Below are 12,926 nucleotides of genomic sequence, written 5' to 3'. Positions count from 1 at the left end.
AGATCGGCGACGAATCAAAACACGATCGACCATTCTACCACACTTGCTAAAAGAAAAAAGAGTTTTGACTCGTGAAGTGGGTGTGTGCCACTTGTGTTGAGTGAGCTTTGAAGAAAGACAAGGTCTTTAAAAATGTATGTCCTAGTCAACTGTAGTGTAGTTGTAGGAGTGGACTCGAAGTGAGGTTTTGAAATGGGCTTGAGGGCCGAATTTTGACACGACAAACGGACAGAGTTTTGACCGGATTTTGCGCTAATCTAGGCCCATTTCGAAATTTTTGACTTGAGAAAAGGTGTTGATTTTTTTGAAAAAATCGTCACGGTTTTGTTTAGAAATGGTGATCACGTAAGGTGATGCGTGTTATTTATATGATGTTTTACATCCCATTTTACACGCATTTCAGAGCTCATTCTTGTAGTTTATGCTACATTTCTCCCTATTTCCGTCTACTTCCGTATTTTGTACATTATTGCAGAAATGTGAAGAATTCAACGGGAAATCGAGCCAAATCCGTCCCCGAGTAATCTGCATTGCAAATGACGTAAAGGAATTGCTTAAGGAACGAGCTTGGTGCGCGATCCAAGGCCCAAAAGACAAGTCCACGAGTTTAAAGAAGTCAAGTAGCAGCTCATTTAGTCGATCGACCACCCCCTTCAGTCGATCGACCAACTATCGGGATCAGAAGCTACTGCTCACTGACAAGCAGTCGATCGACTAGTTCCAGCAGTCGATCGACCAGATTTCTATTCCAGACGGGAATTAAAAGATCGAGAAACTTGAAGCCCGTGAAGTTTAGGTTTAGGAAATAAGGTGTTACGTTGATTGCTATATAACGTAACATAAACAATAAAGTTGGGGATCAGTTTTTCTATCCAAGTTTTTATCACAATACAGTACTTTCAGTTTTAGTTTATTCAAGTAATTAGGGTTTGGAACATCGGTTAGCATTGGATTTCCTGTTCTTGTTCTTAATCGTTCCTCTGAATCTCGGTATTCCTTCTGCCCTAATTCCACTTTATTGTTTTACTTTCTTTATTAGTATAGATTTGATAGTTAGTGTCCCGAAAGCCAATTATCGTTTTATCATTGTTGTTATTTACTTTAAGCATGAGTTCAATAATCATTGTTAGTTTTATTGTTGTTATTACTTTCATCATGAGTAGCTAATTCTATAGTGCCAGGATGTAGGCGATTTATGGAAGAGGCGGCATTAGATTAGAAAGGACTGTCTCGCGTGTTGGTCGATCGACTGACATTGCCAGTCGATCGACAAACCTCGTAGGGTTTTCCCTCGTTTTAATTGAATTTAATCCTGTATTTAACGAATCGAATGCATGCGACCAGTTAGATACCTATTTCGTGACTGACCCATTAGATCGAAAGATAGGGAAAGTTATTAGACCATCAATTAAATCGACTAAACTGTGCTAAGATCGAAAGATAGGTATAGTTTAGACCGTTAGTCACTTTTCAGGACGAAAGTTAGTATTAGTGACATTAGGGACCTATAGCGAGATCGAAAGATGCTATTTGTTAGGAGTGGGCCGAGAGGACCTCTTATTTCCCGCCTTACCTGAGTTTGAGTTAGACCGATTTAGTTTGCTGCTGCCGAAGCTATAATGACCCGATCATCCTAATACCCTTCTTTTATCTGTTTAAATCGTTAATTTAGTTTTATTGTCTTTTATTACTCGTAGCTATAGACCAATTCAAATCAACCCCCACGATAGTTACCTTAGACTTTTATTAGACAACTAGAATTTACAACTGCCTACTTGTGGTTCGACCCTGTTACCACTAGCCTAGGTTAGTCTTAATAGGAGATTATAAATTTTATCTTTGGTACTCACAACGACGGGTATCAAATTTTGGCGCCGTTGCCGGGGAGGCAATAGTCCTAATTTTAGTTGATTTAATTTTAGTCTCTCTTAGTTTAAGGAACATCCGTTCCTTAAACTTTTCTTACCTTTTGTTGTAGTTTCCTCATATGCGCAGGTCACAGGGTGGTCCACTACTACCATTCGATCCGGAGATTGAAAGATCCTTGCACGTAAAGAGGAGATTATTTCAAGAGCAACAGACAGAGGAAGAGCTGAGTACTCTGTCAAGCTATTACGAGAACGAGCTGTTCGAAAGTAATCCACCATCTTCACACGTTTCCACTTCTTCAGTCGAGACAGTTACTTCTCTATAAATTTCAGTTATGGCCGAGGAAGGAAGTATAGCTAGTTATTCTGAGCCGACAGCCGCGAACTTATATAAGGGGTTCGAATTACCAGGAGATGCCAGGAAGTTCGAACCAAAGCCTGCTTACATTACTATGGTCGGGAGAAATCAGTTTGGGGGAGCTGCAAATGAGGATGCAGCTAAGCACATGGAGACCTGTATTGATTACTGCTGCTCCATACCTCCACCAGCTGGCGTGACCCAGGATCAAATCAAGGAGACCATGTTCATCTTCTCCCTTCGCGATGCTGCAAGGGAGTGGTATAGAGATTTGGACCGAACTGCTCAAGGGATCACTAATTGGAATACATTGGCATTGGCGTTCTACAAGAAGTACTTCTCCGTTTCAAGGACGATCGCTATTAGAGCCCAAATCACGGGCTTTAAACAAGGGCCAGATGAGAATTTCCACGAGGCATGGGTCCGATTCAAGAAGTTGGTGCGAACCATACCGCACCATGGGTTTGAAAAGTGGAGTTTGTGCAATCATTTCTACAATGGGTTGTACGATGATCAGAGGGCCATTTTGGATGCTGCAGCCAATGGAAGATTTGCTGAAAATTTGGGAGCAACAAAGGGGTGGAAGATTATTGACGATCTAGCTACCCACAAGGCCGAGTATGGGAATTCTAGAGGGAACCAGAGGAGAGCTGCTGAATCTTCCTCTGTTGCTGCGCTTGAGGCTCTAACTGCGAGGTTCGATAAATATGAGCTAGGAGGAGCTTCTAAAGGGGGTATTTATCAAGTCAATGCTGTGTCAGACGGTCCTTTCGTCTGCGAGAGATGTGGAGCTGAGGGACACGTTTCGAAGAACTGTCCCAGTCCTTTTGAGTCTTGTGCTGCCTTTCAACACTATAGGCAGACAAACACCTACTACGAGCCACCACATCCAAACTTGAGTTGGAGAAGCCATAATGTTTTGAATCCAACTCAACCTCCGCCACAGCAACAACCTTATATACCCCCTCATCAAAAGCAACAGCAATATCAAAAGCCTCCTTATGTGCCGCAGCAACAACAAACACAAAATTCTGAATTTTCTGAGCTTAAGAACCTGTTGCTGAAGGAGTCCCAAGCAAGAGAGGTCGGGATGAAGTTACTAGAGAGCCAAATTGCTCAACTGGCTAGTAAAAGTAACACTCGAGCTCCCGGACACTTACCCACTCAACCCGAACAAAAGGAGACCCTAAACGCCATCACTTTGAGGAGCGGGTCCACCCTTGAAGGTCCTGCCATGGTCGAGGATGTCGTTGAAAAGAATGAGGCAGATCCGAGTCAAGAGAAAGCTTCAACGAACAGTTCAAAGAAAAAGACGTCTGCCAGGCATTTCAGTCGATCGACTGAAGTACCTAGTCGATCGACTGAATCACGGGTTACTGAGCTTAATCAGGCAACCTTGATCGATCGAGGAGGGTGGTCGATCGACCAATATCACCTTTGCGATGTCGAGGAATTTCGTCCTTTAATGCCAACTAATCTGCGAGACCACTTGTTTCGGTACCACGGTCCCGAAAATTTTGAAAGGGGCGAACCAGTCTTGATGGGTCGATCCCCGGCTCAAGTTCGATCCGATGACGGTTAATGGTTCTCATTTGAGACGGTCTGAGGAAGGGTCAAGCTTCAACAAGGAAAAGGTGATGGACTTCCAGCCAAAGTCCAAGGATGCCGGCGCGCGCGATTTAGAGGAGAGGGCTAAGGTACTCCTTACAGCCCCATATCCGGAGAGACTCATGCCGACGAAGGAACAGGTATCTTTCAGTAAGTTTGAGAAAGTTATTCGTAGCTTGAATGTTCAGGTACCCTTCCTTGAGTTAGTTAACCAAGTGCCAGCGTATACTAAATTCATGAAACAGTTGTTGTCAAAGAAAAAATCGCTTGATCATGTTCACACTGTTGCGTTAACTAAAGAGTCTTGCTCCTATCTGTCTCACACTGCGCCCCTTAAGTTAGAAGACCCGGGCAGTTTTTCCGTCCCTTGTAGCATAGGTACCTTCTCAATTGAGAAGGCTTTATGTGACTTAGGAGCTAGCATAAGTGTCATGCCCTTGAGTCTAGCTAGGAAGCTTAAACTGACCAGGTTTGCAATAACTGAAATGACAGTTCAGATGGCCGACCGATCTGCGGTCGAGCCTATAGGAGTCCTAGAGGACATACCCGTCCAGATAGGGAAGTTTTTCTTCCCTGTTGACTTTGTTGTCCTTGACATGCCTGAGGATGACCATATTCCTATCATTCTAGGAAGGCCATTTCTGTACACTGCTGGTGCAGTCATAGATGTCGGTCTAGGAACCTTGACCTTCAAAGTGGGAAAGCACTCTATTGTCTTTGCCCAGCCGGCTAAGAAAAAGGATCCCATGTGGCCCGTCACCTGTAACACGGTTTCTGAAAGGAAATCGTACTTTGTACTTCCCGATATGCCTACTTCTATTCCTGTTATAACCCCTCCGCCCCAGATTGGGAGCAAAAAGGAGGAAGAATTTGTTGCTTTGGACATTGCAGGAGCTGGTTTGGGGAAGAGAGAGCCGTTGGATGCTCCAGCTGCGACAGAGCAGATTGTTTCGAGAGGCGGTCTTGGATGCCTAAGCTATGAGACTGATGAGGAAGTGGAAGATGAGCCAGTCAAGGTGAGATGGTCTGATTTGGAGTCTGACGATTCCAAGGAAGTCCTTGATTGGGGAGACGACGAAATTGTCCCGCTGAGCTCTCCGACTGTCGAAGCTAAGAAGGGTGCAGCTGATAACATGAGCACCATTGAGGCTACCTCTAGTAGCCAGAAGCCGACGAAGTGGGCCATACCTTGGTCTTTCCTGATCAACTACTAGTTGATCGAAATACTTTATCGAACATTTTATTTGTTGAGGCATTTTTATTGCTTTTGTGTGCGCGAAACTTCGCCTTTATTTCGTCTGTTTAGGATTTTTATGAACTTTAGACTTTGCCATGGGTTTTGCGCAATTTTAGGCGCGTATTATTGTGCATTTGCAGGTATTTAGAGCTTGATAGCTCAAATCATTGGGCAAATACGAAGAAATAAGACGCTGCAGCAGTGTTTTCAGTCGATCGACTGGCCTGTATGGTCGATCGACTGAATTGCAGGTTTACAGGAGCTACTGTTCACGCCCACCTGGTCGATCGACTGATCTCTGTGGTCGATCGACCACTGCTACTGCTATATTCGTTCACGACCTCTCCCCTGCCGTGTTTGGTCGATATGCGGACTCAAGGGAGTTTTCCACTCCACTTTATTTTCCGTCGAATCCTCTATTTCTTCTATTATCTCACCTGTGCACAATTTTTCCGCTTTAAAATTGTTTTCTCGGTTTTATGCGTGGTTTTTGTTTGTCTTTTCAGGTCTTTATTAGTAGCACTGCTAGCTACTGAAACCTCCTAGCTCCCGCTGGTTTGGGGAGGTTTGCTCTGCTGCGCTTAAAGTCTTGTGAGTTCCCAAGTCTCTACCTTATGTCATTGTGTTTTTATTTCTCTTTTCTCGCAAATTCCCATTTCTCTTTTCTTCATTACATGATTTTGCACAATGGGGACATTGTGCGATTTGGTTTGGGGAAGGGTTTTGCGTCGCATATCATTTGCTTGCATTCACGTTTACATTTCTGTTTACATTGTTTATTTCATTTGTTATATATTTCAAAAATCCAAAAAAATTGAAAAAATTTCAAAATTTTCCATAAAATGCACGTTTATTTTAGCATATAGGTCGAGTCGGAACGGTAGTATTTCTATGATGATTTAGCATTTGCACCTGTTTTGCCTGAGCCTTGCTTGATTAACATGTTATTAGTAGAATCGTAAATGCATATCTACGAGTTTTCGTTACATTCTTGCTGAACTTGAGACTTGATTTTGAAAATTGGCAACCTACATCATATTTCTGAGTTTTAGAGCCTATAACTGGTGACATCTATGACCAGTTCATCTAGGGATGTGAGTAGTACTCCTTATGAGACATGTTTCCTTAATTTGCATAAATATGAATTTGATCTACTTAATACCTGTATGCATTCGGTCTGTGGTTAGTTGACACATGTGGTAGAGGTTTCCTTTTCTCATTATGCCCATAAGCTCCACACTGCCAAAAATAGCCTTTTTATCCCATTTACTACATCCTACATTTAGCCTGTCCTTTGTCAAGCTAGTAGTCTGTGTTTTCGGGATTGTTACTCAATTTTGGTGGCAAATGCTCTGTTGAGACGATGGTTGGGAAATGAAAAGAAAAGGAAGGAAGGAAAGAAAGAAAGAAAAATAATAAGAAAAAAATAATTCGAAAAAGAAAAAAAAAGAGGTTCTGTACTGTTCAATTGGGTCGATCGACTGCCAAATATGGTCGATCGACTGAGGTCCGAGGAAGAGTCAATTCGCATAATTTATCCTGTATCTTTTGGCGATTTTTGCTCCCATGATTCATCTATTTCTTATGGGGAGTTAGTTGATTACTTTCATATTGGAGTTTGTGAGATTTGTGCTTGCTATAGCACCGTTTCATTTGTTTATGAGAAAGAAGTTGGATGTTGTCCTTTGGTTCCGTTTTGGTACTAGCTTGATCACCTGTACCTCCACTTTACCATAAAATGTTTTGCCTCTTCTTACCCATACCTCACATATCCCATAATTACCTCGGCATGTGTCATTGGTCATTTGTTTGGTTGGAATGCGTATGTACGGTCGTAGAGGTCATTTTCATATTTTATTGCTGGCATGTTTTCATAGGTCGTAGTTAGGTGAGAGTCTTTACAAAATTAATTCTTTCTATCCTCCTATATATTCACCTTGTGCTTATTGAGTGATTTGAGCGACCCGTGAGAGTCCAATTTGATAAGTCTCTATGGTCAACGGTTCAGCAGCCTTTTAACGACTACATAACTCGTTTGCATGATTCATTTGCTAATTGATTGTTGGTTATGCATTAAACTGGTTTAGGCTTTACAGTTGTCAATTCGCTCTGAGATTGAACTCGTTCCATTAGGTCATTAGATCGAGTCTAGTTCTTGCTTGGGGACAAGCAATGGTTTGGTTTGGGGAAGTTTGATGCGTGTTATTTATATGATGTTTTACATCCCATTTTACACGCATTTCAGAGCTCATTCTTGTAGTTTATGCTACATTTCTCCCTATTTCCGTCTACTTCCGTATTTTGTACATTATTGCAGAAATGTGAAGAATTCAACGGGAAATCGAGCCAAATCCGTTCCCGAGTAATCTGCATTGCAAATGACGTAAAGGAATTGCTTAAGGAACGAGCTTGGTGCGCGATCCAAGGCCCAAAAGACAAGTCCACGAGTTTAAAGAAGTCAAGTAGCAGCTCATTTAGTCGATCGACCACCCCCTTCAGTCGATCGACCAACTATCGGGATCAGAAGCTACTGCTCACTGACAAGCAGTCGATCGACTAGTTCCAGCAGTCGATCGACCAGATTTCTATTCCAGACGGGAATTAAAAGATCGAGAAACTTGAAGCCCGTGAAGTTTAGGTTTAGGAAATAAGGTGTTACGTTGATTGCTATATAACGTAACATAAACAATAAAGTTGGGGATCAGTTTTTCTATCCAAGTTTTTATCACAATACAGTACTTTCAGTTTTAGTTTATTCAAGTAATTAGGGTTTGGAACATCGGTTAGCATTGGATTTCTGTTCTTGTTCTTAATCGTTCCTCCGAATCTCGGTATTCCTTCCGCCTAATTCCACTTTATTGTTTTACTTTCTTTATTAGTATAGATTTGATAGTTAGTGTCCCGAAAGCCAATTATCGTTTTATCATTGTTGTTATTTACTTTAAGCATGAGTTCAATAATCATTGTTAGTTTTATTGTTGTTATTACTTTCATCATGAGTAGCTAATTCTATAGTGCCAGGATGTAGGCGATTTATGGAAGAGGCGGCATTAGATTAGAAAGGACTGTCTCGCGTGTTGGTCGATCGACTGACATTGCCAGTCGATCGACTGACCTCGTAGGGTTTTCCCTCGTTTTAATTGAATTTAATCCTGTATTTAACGAATCGAATGCATGCGACCAGTTAGATACCTATTTCGTGACTGACCCATTAGATCGAAAGATAGGGAAAGTTATTAGACCATCAATTAAATCGACTAAACTGTGCTAAGATCGAAAGATAGGTATAGTTTAGACCGTTAGTCACTTTTCAGGACGAAAGTTAGTATTAGTGACATTAGGGACCTATAGCGAGATCGAAAGATGCTATTTGTTAGGAGTGGGCCGAGAGGACCTCTTATTTCCCGCCTTACCTGAGTTTGAGTCAGACCGATTTAGTTTGCTGCTGCCGAAGCTATAATGACCCGATCATCCTAGTACCCTTCTTTTATCTGTTTAAATCGTTAATTTAGTTTTATTGTCTTTTATTACTCGTAGCTATAGACCAATTCAAATCAACCCCCACGATAGTTACCTTAGACTTTTATTAGACAACTAGAATTTACAACTGCCTCCTTGTGGTTCGACCCTGTTACCACTAGCCTAGGTTAGTCTTAATAGGAGATTATAAATTTTATCTTTGGTACTCACAACGACGGGTATCATAAGGTATACACATTTATACAAGCATTATAACGGGATGCTGAGTGCATTTAAAAGGGTTTTGGTTTAAAAGGTGGGTTGCCATACCGAACCATCAAACCCGAAGTCTGTGGAGAGGCTCGTGCCAAACAAGAGTAAGGCCGATTCCTAGTCCATTTCCTCAAGTAGTGAAGGCCCTTGATACAAACAAGAGTAAGCATCATGGTATGGATGACGTCAATCGCTATTCATCCTTAGGCCCAAATAAGAATTAGGACCGTTTAGACGGGACGATTGGTCGAATGGGTTGGGTTGGGCCTAGGAAGGCCGGATAAAACGGTCTAAGAAGACCGAGTTATGAAAACCGACAATTGTCTTGTACAAATTATTCCCTAACCTTGTTCAAGTTTCACCCTAGCTACACGTAAGTGTATTCCCCAGCGGAGTCGCCAAACTGTGGACAGCGGGCCGCCCACGGGGGCGCTTGGGATGGAAAAGAGAAACAAGCGTTTGCATTTTTGTATGGAGTCGCCACCAATTTTTATGGGAAATTGGAACCGTTCGAATACCTCATGTCATGTCAAGACATAAAGTAGTGACATGAACACTAAGCAATCGTTACCCTTAGCATTCTATGTCTATAATGACTCTCGTGGATGCCAATGAACACGGGTGCTCACGGAGATCTGGAGTAAGGGGTGAGGGTACGTATTAGGAAGCTCTTTTGATCGAACACCTAATCCCGCCCGCCTCGATAGCGGCCTCTACTAAGGATTAGGGAAGTTATTCATACTTGATATACCGTCGATTGTATGCATGCAATGCGACATCCATAAATTAATCCTAACATGTGAGAAATTAACTAAGTCGGTGAACAATTAGTTTAACATACAATTAGGTCGAAGTAGGATTTTAATGCTCAATTACGTGTGAAAACATTCAAGCAATAAAAGAAATACAATAATTATAAATTACAATAATGAAAATTACAATAATTACATTGGATTAGGCGATTTATGTCGAAAATACCTTTAAAACGGATAATTTGATAAAAAGGGAGGAATAGAAGAATAAAAGAATAAGAAATTAAATTAATGAAATAAACGAACAAGAATTAGCGTGATATTACGAATAATAATCAATTAATACGTAAGCTAAATAACTATGTCAAGGCAAAAACGGAGTTCAGGGACAGAACTCAGCCAGGAACAGGCGCAGCAGAGCTGCGTCCTTTGGAATAGGCGCAGCAGACGCTGCGTCTGTTCCTTGGCTCAGTTCTGGCTATGAAGCCGTAATTGCAAGCCGTTAATGTTAATTGGTGAATTTAATGATCAATTGGTATTATTTACTCGGATAGAAGTGATTAATATGTTGTTTAGCATATGAATGAGTCATGAAAACAATAAAACATGGATGAGACGGAATTAAGATGGATGAATTAATTACAGAAGTGAAAAATATATGAATTAAACTAACAAATGAATTAGATTAGTTGAATACAACGGATACGATGAATTAATAACAAACATATGATGAACAAACAGGTTAGAATATATCAATGACGAATTCCAGAAACTCAATATGAACAAATTGAACCTCTACAACCCGAATTTGAATTTAATGACGAAAACCCGCAAATATTGAATTACTTGGGATTTAAGTCGGATTAGCAATGAATTATACGTGTTAATGATGATTAATGTACATGTGAATAATTACTGTCGTGAAGAATTAAAGAACAAACGAATAACAAACAAACAAATACGAAGACGAATTGCAGAGGACGAAGGAAGAAGAAAGGAAGCAGGAACTGCGGCAGCCTCACAAAGAGGCGCAGCAGGTACTGCGCTCCTTCGAAGAGGCGCAACAGTTGCTGCGTCCTTTCTCGACGTCTGTCTACTGGAAATCCGTAAAAAAGGTTTCTTTAAAGACGGTTTTAGAAATCGGTTTTAATGGTATTTTCGACGTAAATCTTACAATTGATGATACAATAAATAAAATACAATAAATAAAAGAGAGATTACACCCTCAGACTTACATGTTGACGAAACGAGAAGGACTAAGATATCGATTAGTGATGCTCGACGCGAATGTAAAGAAAGTGCCCTCGTAAGAGGAAAACGATTAAGTTGATTGAATAAGTTGATTAATTAATTGTGGAGTTGGTCAAATTGGTCGGTCATGCAAACGAGGCTGGTACTCGAAAGATCCGAGCTTACGTGGTCGAAAGTTCAAGCACGTAGACGCCAAAAAGTAAGAACAAAGTCTAGAATGCAAAGGGAGAAGAGAAGGGCGGACACTCGCGTGAGAAATATGAGGAGCGAAGGCTCCTATTTATACTAATCACGTTAAGGAATTAGGGTTTCGGAGACTCTTTGGAAGTGAATTTCGGAAAGATATGAAAAAGATACGAGAAATACGCAAAAAGGGCACTGGGAAGAGGCGCAGAGCCCATCAACGTCTCTTGGAAGAGGCGCAAAGACTGCCGCGTCTGTTCCCAAGGAGTTTCCTCCTGCGAAAGAAAGATCTCCGTGTTTGAGTTATGGTAGGACGGAAATAATTCGATTTTCCTTAATATATTATGTGAATATTACGGGAAATTGTTTACTAAAAGATAAAATTTATGAAATATGGAATAGAAATATCCGGAACATTCCGAACATTCGACTCGGATTTAACGGTTATCAGGAAATGGAGACGGTTTTAGGCCCGGACTCCGAATGTACTCTAATTACTGCCAAAACGACCGTATCGGGACGTAGATGACAACTAAGAGGTAGACATTAATATTTGAGCAATCACTTGACGATAATCTTACGAATTGTCACAAATCGTTCCGCGTAGCAAACATGCGGCCCAATCATCACCGGGTGGTTTGCGGGAGGTGCAGAAATGAGGTATCTACAGATAGACCTTGCCGGCGTCCATCTTTAGCTTATCCCGGGAGACCCATTTGTCATGCTCCCCCTGACTCTCGCACCGCAAATTGACGCGGTGCTGGAAGGACCGGGGCAGTGGATAATCCTTCGGAACCTCAACGTACACGGTACACCCACCGCGCCTTCCAGTCCTTGCAGGAAGAAAGCTTATCAACGGAGACGTAACCCGGCTCCGTCTGCACGCTGTACCATCCCACTCGACCGGGGGTTGACGGCCGAAGGTGATGTAGCCGGCGGAATAAGTTGACCGTTGGGGCCTCCCCCTTGAAGAGACAGAACCACACGAAGCCGACTATAGTCCTAATAGCCAACGGATGCAGTTGGGCCACAGCGACGTTCATGGCTTCAATGATAGCCATAACGTAATTATTCAGAGGAAACCGGAGCCCATACTCCAGGTGCCTGATGTATACGCCTATACAGCCCTTGGGAGGGCAACAGACCGCCTGACCCTCCCTAGGACTAACAATCCTATACTCCCTGCCGAAGGAGAAATGATGTTCAAAAAATTTAGAACCAGAGCAACTGGCGAACTTGTTGGTCCAAGCACGATCCGGGCCGATCTTACAGGCGTCGCCATGGTCCAAGACATGGGGCCTCTCACCATCAGAATCAGTCACCTCATCGTCATCATCCTCCCAATCCTCCAAAACTTGTGGATCAACTTCGGGAGACGGAGACCTGGGACCCCCAGACCTTATCGGGGTGGCGGCCAATGCCTCCTCTTCATCAAGACGCGACGGGGAGCCCCCCGGCGCAGGGTTACTAGGTCCAGCGTCAGCGGAAGACATAACAACAAATACTTAACAAATAAGAGTTGAAAAGTTTGATTGTTTACCTTGAAGAAAAAGTGCTACGCCGAAGTAACGATTATGAAGATTAGAAAGAAACCCTTGAAAAATCTAGAAAGAGGAAAATTTTTCGAGAAGATAAAATTTGTGCGGAAAATTAAGGGGCATACTGCTCTATTTATAGAGCAAAGCCCACGAAGAAGGGCCAATCAGGGCACATCCCATGAAGCGTCAACCAACCAACACCGAGACACGTGTCAAGCATGCAGCCATGGAATGTCAATCAACAAACAGTTACCAAACTTCTCCAACACGCTCCTTGACAGAATGCCAATCGACATATCTTCTTCAAACATGATCCTTGGTATCTACTTGCCAAACGGCCCGCTGTTCAACCGAGTTAGGCAGCACCGGCTGGGGGCAATCAAAAGCACACGGCACTCA

Source organism: Silene latifolia, chromosome 5 (genome assembly GCF_048544455.1).
Source record: "Silene latifolia isolate original U9 population chromosome 5, ASM4854445v1, whole genome shotgun sequence".
Lineage (NCBI taxonomy): Eukaryota > Viridiplantae > Streptophyta > Magnoliopsida > Caryophyllales > Caryophyllaceae > Silene > Silene latifolia.
Note: the sequence above shows the minus strand (reverse complement) of the source record.